This window comes from Nanorana parkeri, unplaced genomic scaffold (assembly GCF_000935625.1).
Source record: "Nanorana parkeri isolate BGI_ZX_2015 unplaced genomic scaffold, ASM93562v1 scaffold58, whole genome shotgun sequence".
Lineage (NCBI taxonomy): Eukaryota > Metazoa > Chordata > Amphibia > Anura > Dicroglossidae > Nanorana > Nanorana parkeri.
The window spans coordinates 426,590-434,168 of record NW_017306326.1 but is presented as its reverse complement, the minus strand read 5'-3'; the positions used below and the strand labels follow the sequence as shown (position 1 = coordinate 434,168).

General features: G+C 42.2%; 1 long non-coding RNA gene across 1 annotated transcript; it reads right to left on the bottom strand.

The window, feature by feature from the left end:
- Positions 1–690: 690 nt before the first annotated feature.
- LOC108804435 lies at positions 691–6,390 on the bottom strand. Its single transcript, XR_001942362.1, has 3 exons — positions 6,290–6,390; positions 5,483–5,485; positions 691–700 (listed from the first exon to the last, which is right to left on the bottom strand). It is a non-coding gene; the product is annotated as an uncharacterized LOC108804435 (long non-coding RNA).
- Positions 6,391–7,579: the final 1,189 nt, after the last annotated feature.

Genomic DNA, 7,579 nt, shown 5'->3' with positions numbered 1-7,579 from the left:
TGCAAAATGCCCTTCTAGCGGAACTGCTCCGATATTAACTTGCCACACTTCATGAATTTTAGTTTAGTACAATCTCTTTTGATGTCACAGATCCATTCCACGTATCCACTTGGCTTATCAAGCATTACGATTGTATCTAAATATTTGGCGAAATTACTCTTAATCTCTCGAACATATAGTTTTTGTGGATGAGTGCACTAGGCAATTATTTTAGTCTGAAAAAGTTATTATCTTTTTTTTTTCCTCTTTTTTTAAACCTGTGAGTTCCAAAAATACAGCCACTGCCATTGTCTTTCATTTGATATATATTATTTTTTTTTTGCCATTGATGTTCATTCGTGGGTAATAACAGCGTTCTGTATAAATTATAATTACTCTGAGCGTTATTATCGCCGTCGTGATCTGCATGCATATTGGCAAAAGTGCGGGCGATCGATGAAATTAGTCGCGGGAAATTAGGACAACAGAAGAAGCTGCTGCATGAATATGCATAGTGTGGAATATTTTGTCTTATTGTTTTATTTGGTATGAAATCATGTTTATTTCTCCAGCTAAGAATGTAATTATCACGGAGTTAGTAACAACTGAGTTACGGGTTCCTGTTAGGGAGGTTCCACTAGGGAAACAGACACGGCAACTCCTCATAGGCTGGCGGCTTAGACGTTAGTTCTCAATGCTCATACTAAGTAACTGTAAGCTCCTAGGTTCATCCCCCTGGAACCAGGTTGGAGTAGATCCTCTCTGGGTCAAGGATAGGCACAGCTGAATATGCTTGCAAAGGGCTTTATATGAGTTTTTAGCTTGTTATAATTGGCATGGTTGCTTTGTGCGGGAGTTTAGCTCCAAACATTTTCAGCATAATTATCATTTATTGCATCCCTCTCGTCCAGAAAAATTCATTGCACTGAAAAAAGAAATGCCTCAAACCCCCAAAAAAGTTAGTCACCTATGAACACTTGATCATAATGTAACTCCCAAGCTTTAAAACGTTTTTTATTAGTTTTGGATAGTGCGGGAGAAGGTTACTTCTCTCCAACTCCTCTGCACCATGGTATTGTTTACTTCTGCTTCTTGATGGGGAGTTTTCCCCGGCCAATCACTAAGAGTAGGGATGCACCGATACCGATTTTCCGATATTTTTTTTTTTGCTACTCGCTGATACCAAGTACCAATACCGGTGCTGTGTGCCCCGATTATCAGTAAGCCGGGCCGTGCATCATGACGCACCGCCCAGCTTCCTGATTCCCTGGGAATTCAGTGTTCTAGCAAAAAACACCAGCTTCACTTGCCGAGGCTACCTGGCTTCCTGACCAATCAGGAAGCCAGGCGGAGGGTCATGAGGTGTCGTCCGGCTTCCTGATTGGCTAAGCAGCCTCGCTTCCTGACCAATCAGGAAGCTGGGTGGCACATCATGACCCACCTCCCGGATACCTCATTGGCTAGGAAGCTGGCTTCACTTGTTGCTAGGCAGCCTGGCTTTCTGACCAATCAGGAAGCCGGGAGGCAGGTCATGATGTGCCGCCCGGATTTCTGATCGGTTAGGAAGCCAGGCTGCCTACCAACAAGTGAAGCTGACTTCCTAGCCAATCAGCACTGCCAGTCAGAGAGGGATCTCTCTCTGATTGGAAGTTCCTGTATTGGAGGTATCAGAGCATTTGGGCGAGTATGAGTACTCGCCCAAATACTCAGTGTCGGCATCATTACCGATACTAGTATTGGTATCAATGCATCCCTAAGTAAGAGACTTATTAGTTATGTGGTCTAGGGAAGAAAATAGATTTTGCCTCCCAGGCTTTGGAGAGGATGTTAATGTAAGAGATACAGGTGAAACTTGAATAATTAGAATATCGTGCAAAGTTCATTTATTTCACTAATGCAACTTATGCGGTGAAACTAATATATGAGAGAGTCTCATTACATGCAAAGCAAGATAGTTCAAGCCGTGATTTGTCATCATTGTGATGATTATGGCTTACAGCTCATGAAAACCCCAAGAACCCCAAATCCACAACCTCAAAAAAGTAGATTATTACATGCAATCAATAAAACAAGGATTGTACATAGAATAATATCGGACCTCTGAAAAGTACAAGCATGCATATGTACTCAGTACTTGGTTTGGGCCCCTTTTGCAGCACTTACTGCAATTACTTTTGCACGATATTCTAATTATTCGAGTTTCACCTGTATGTCTGTGAAGGTTCTCATTCATCCAGGCCATGGTATATCTATAAAAAAAAGATGCACTGCCAAAGCATCCCAGGCTGCCTAGGAACAGTACAAAGAGTAAAGAGGCCCTTTATCCCCCAGACCTGCTGCTTGAGGAGGAAAATGTCCCAGTGCTTAGGAATGAGCCTATACTAGGGCTTGGAAGAAAGGCTGGAGTGGAAGAAAACGTTTGTCCCCTTTCCACAGTGGCAAGTACCCAGCCTCCATTTTTTTTGCCCAGAAGGCCATGCAAGCCTGAGCAGAGTATTTACATTTCTTTTTTTTACTATGTACTGGGTAACTTTTCTGAGGGACAGAAAGGATGTAGAATGGTGTGCTTTCTGTCTTGCAGAGTAGTGATGGCGACAGCTCAGTTACCTCTGCCACTTCTCCTTAATGGTCTCATCAAATGACTTGTCATAACCCACATCTTGACATGTTGGTAGTGAGGACCAGAAGGAGGACTTGGGCAGACTTCCACAGTACGTTTTACCCCTCCCAAACCCAGGTCTTGTAGAGTGAGATTGAACGACAAAGGGGATGCAAGTTTCACTGCTGAATGGGCTTATGCATGCTGCAGTGCCTGTGCTGAAGTCCTAGAGGGAGCAATAAATGTGTCACTTGGAGGAGGTGCTGCAGAGAGAACTCTTGGTCAGCTTTCCAAAGAGTGTTACGATCCCTTTTTATGGCCAATGTACCTTTGGTCAGTGAAAGAAGGGCAGCATGGTAGTGGCTGCCTCAGCAAGGCTTTAAAGTCATTCTTTAGAATGCATTGGACATACCTGTCAACAGTTACAGGCAGTGTCTAAACCATATGATCTCAGATTACCTTGGGTCCACGGTGGATATGGACACCCTTCTCACTGAGGACCCTCTGGGCTTTTGGCTGTCCAGTCTGGACCACTGGCTAGAGCTTGACCAGTATTCAAGCTGCTGGCCTACCCTGCTGCCAGTGTGCTGTCAAAGAAGACATTCAGCACAGTGTGCATTATTTCTGCATCCGCCTGTCCCCAGACCGATTCACTTTTTTTTTAAAAATTAACTAGTCCTGGTAATAATAATGAATATATTTTTCTTGGCAGTTGGCTGCAAAAACGTTAGTATACCTTGCAGCATTACCAACTTCTGCTGCTTCTGCTGGCCTGCCACCATAAATATCTACTGCAACCATTTTAAGATCCTGCCACCATTACCAGCTGCCAGCCAGCTGATGCTCAGCTACAATTTGGGTAGTTTTTTTTCTGCAGAGTCAATCCTGCATTGCACCTCAATTTTAAACTGAATTCTTGTGATCAGGCACTGTCATGGTGCCACAAATAATGTTTCTGCCTCTGGTTCTCAGCTGCAAAATGTATAGTCTTTGCTGCAGGGTAGATCATGCACTGTGTCTCCTAGTGTTTGGCCTATTCCACTGCTCCATCTGTCAAAATTATATTGGTTCTCTAAAATAGTAAACTCTAACTGTGATTTCTTCACGAAAGCCTGCCTGGTATTTCCCCATTAAACTTCAGTCTGTTACATGTGCTTACATACTGACATGGAGGTGGTAAAATATGTTGCTTTTACTTTTTTGTAAAATAATATGTTGACTTTTTTGATTAGTGTTTCCCCAATTCAAAATGCATCCAAGTAACAATGTTTGGTGTGTATGGAGTCAGTGCAATATCTAGTTGTCTTTTTGTTCTGTGAATTGCACTCTAAAGTAGATTGCTCTGTTTGAAAGCTGACTGTTGTCCCTCCTGTGACAAATGCAGCCTACAAAAAGTCCTTAAGTGCTGTCAATTTTGTTTGCTAAATATGTACACCTACATGTGGATTTTTAGGCTGTAAAACTGCATGTGGTTTGCCATTTTCAAACTGTGACCTACAAGAGATTGTTGAAATACTGTCTCGGGAGTCTGTACAACATTCCACTGTATATCAGGTTGGTGGTAGCCCAGACGCAGGGGAATTGCCAGTACGGTTGGTACCTCTACTCATGTAGACTAGGATAATGCACAATCTCCTGCGTACTGCTAGCCAGGACAGTGGCAGTCCAAGAGTACGGTAGCAAAATCACAATCCGGAATCATAGTTGTTAAACATAGCAGAGGTCGGGGCAGGCAGCAAAGTATCAGGGTCACGGAACAGGACAGGGGTTGGTAACAGGAATCAGAAACAGGTATAATGCAGGCACTCTGAGAACAAGCTTAACAATAACCAAACACAGAATGACTCACCCTTCCTGCTTATATACCTGTTGGCAATGAGATTATGTCATTTCCAGGGGCGGACCACTTCCTTGGAGGGGCATGCACTGTCCTTTTAAGAGGCGGTTCAGTGCTTGTGCGTGCCTCTTCCTGTACAACTCTGGATGATGGAACAAGCGGACACCACACACAGCAGCCGTTGGGCTCAGTGCTGCACAAGGAGGCCACCCGACAGCACGAGACCCTGCTGGAGGTAGGAGATAAGTCCTCACATTGTATCAACAGTGAAAAATACATTTTATTTAGTTTTTTGCCTTTAAAAGCTGCATGTAGTATGTATTTTAGCACATGCGGCCTCCCTTTTTGTTTCCAAAATTATGTCTATGCAATGTCTACCATATTCCTTCCTTTTATTTATTTATTTTTTTGCCCTCCAAAGTAAATGAAGGATGTGGTATAGCCAAAGAAGCTTACAAGAAACATTAGTAATACTATGTATGTTGTGTGTAGCATATTACTATTTCATCTTAAAAAAATATAAACGTTATAGTTTTTTTCCTCAAGTGCTAAATAAGGGAAATGGTTTAGTCAATGAGGCTTACAAGAAATAAGACAAGGCCTTTGTCTCAAAAACAATACATTCTAAATTGCATTTTACAATAAAATCTTCCTCATCTTTCATCATTTTTAATTGTGGCCTTGTAAAACTGTTTACACGATGTGGAGTGAGTCTGCACAATTTTTCTGGCTGTTGTCTCTGACGTTATACACTGTAATTTTAATTTCATGATTAAACCTGCCTCGTCTATCCCTCCTACACTGCAGTTTAGTAAAACTGCTTACATAATGTTCACTGAATCTGTACAATATTTCTGGCTGCTGTCTTTGAAATAATGTAGTCTTATTTTAAATTTTTGGATAAAACTGCCTTGTCTCTCCCGCTTACATTGCAGCCCAATCAAGCTGCTTACATACACTCCAGCCACCGTGCTGTGCCTGGAGATTGTCTCTGAAAAATAGAACTGTAATTTTTATTGCCTCGTCTCTGGAATGTGGGGTTGTTGCTTTAAAGTGTTTTTGTGTACACGCTGTTGACATTTTATTAAACGTTATAAACAATACAGTGTGGTACTGCAAAAAAAAATGATCACAGGCTGTGCCATTAAAAATTGTATTGGCACTATTTTGCAATTTGTATGATGTTGAGGGGTTTAACTTTTTAAGTGTAAACTTTCTCATAGCTTTTAGATCTGTTGTGTCTGCTACCTCCACCACTAAAATTCTGACCTATTACCGCTGGATAGAAAAATCTACCTCAAAGTGATATTTTATCAAGTTGACTTATACAAAAATTATCTGGGAATAAATATGGTGAATCTTGTTCCAATCCACAGCAACTGTTAATTGCAACCAGTTGTTGATTGCATTTGCATGATCAGAGTGTAGGAGGTTTTATTAACCTGCCCAGGGAGAGGTGTTAAAACAGCATAATAGATGTCATGCTTCATTCAAGCTTGGCTTCTCCATTTTTACATAAATGGCCTCTTTCACACCTCTTTTAAACCAGTTTCTCCTCCCTATCTAGGATGCATACTTGACTATCTTCAAAGAAGTGACCTTTTCCCTTTAGATGTAGGTATACTGCTGAATCCTGACCAGAGGGTTTGGCTCTTCTATGCTGTGCCATACGCTGGTGTAGCTGCTGTTTTGTTTCACCGACATACAACTCTGAGCACTCTGGGTAGGTTAATAACACCTCCTAGCTCCAATTATGCAAATGCAATCAACACCTGGTTGCAATTAACAGTTGCTGTGGATTGGAGCGACATTCACCATATTTATTCACCATATTTGTACTAGTCATTCTGAATTAAGAAAGCTGGTTGGGTGACCAGTGGAATGTCTTCAAGAATAACTACAGCAAGTCCAGTTGCCTTGACTTATTTTTTTACAGATATACCATGACCTGGATGAACGAGAACCTTCACAGACAGGACTGGACGTGGCATGCGTGATTAATCGTTAAACCGTCATTTCTTTGAAAAACAATTGGCGGGATTATGGCATCATCATGATGTCAGGGGGGAGGTGCCACGATCATTTGGTGGTTTGCCACTGTATATAACTGTTTCACTAATGGCTTGTTGTTGTCACTGTGATTGCCTGATGAAGGGCCATGCTCGGTTCCGAAACGTTGCTTTTTTCCACTGTGTCACTATGATTGCCTAGCATCTGAATAAATGACATCCAGCATCTTTGTCCTTGGAGTGCGAGTGACTATATCAATAGTGTACATCAGAAATGTCACCAGCACACCAATGGATGATGTCCAAAATAAAGTGTTGTTTTTTCACACATATTGTCACATCAAAAATGCCAAAAATTTCAATAGTACAAATGATGACGCTTATTGGACATGAAGTCCCAGGGGAAGGAACCCTGACATTTATATTGCAACCACAGAAGCTGATCTCAGCACTTCTTTTGTCCTATGTTTCTTCTACGTTAAAAGCTTGCAGTTTTTTTTAATTGAGCCAGTCCAAAAGATTGCTGCCCCAGCTTTCCTGCTCATGGGTTACTACATTCCCTTGCAGGGTCCTATGGAGCCACTCGTTCGTGCTCGCTGCCAGTAGACAGACTACAGTCTGATGTTATAACACTGCCTGACCCAACATGCACAGATGACCAGAGAGGACTAGACGTAGCAAGCATGGTTATTCTTTGAGCTGTCATTTATTTGAAAAACAATTGGCGGGATTATGACATCATCATGACATCAGGGGGAAGGTTCCACATTAATTTGATGGTTTGCCACTGTATATAATTGTTTCCCTAATTGCTTGTTGTTGTTACTGTGTTTGCCTGATGAAGGGACCATGCTTGGTTCGGAAACATTGCTTTTTGTGTCAGGTCCACAAAAAACAACGTTTGTGTCAGGTCCTAGCAGGTTCCAGCCAATGAATAACAACTGGGCGGAGCCGGCCGCGATGTCACGGCTGGCTGCGCCAAGTTGTCATTGTTTAATGACAGTTCAGCGGTTTGCAATGACCCTGATCTGTCATTGCAACTGGGCGGAGCCAGCGGTGAGAACACGGCTGGCTCCGCCCAGTTGTCAGTTGTGAGGCTCTGAAGGGCTCCGGCGGCCAAAGCTAGCCGAAAGATTTTTAAGCAGACATTTATTG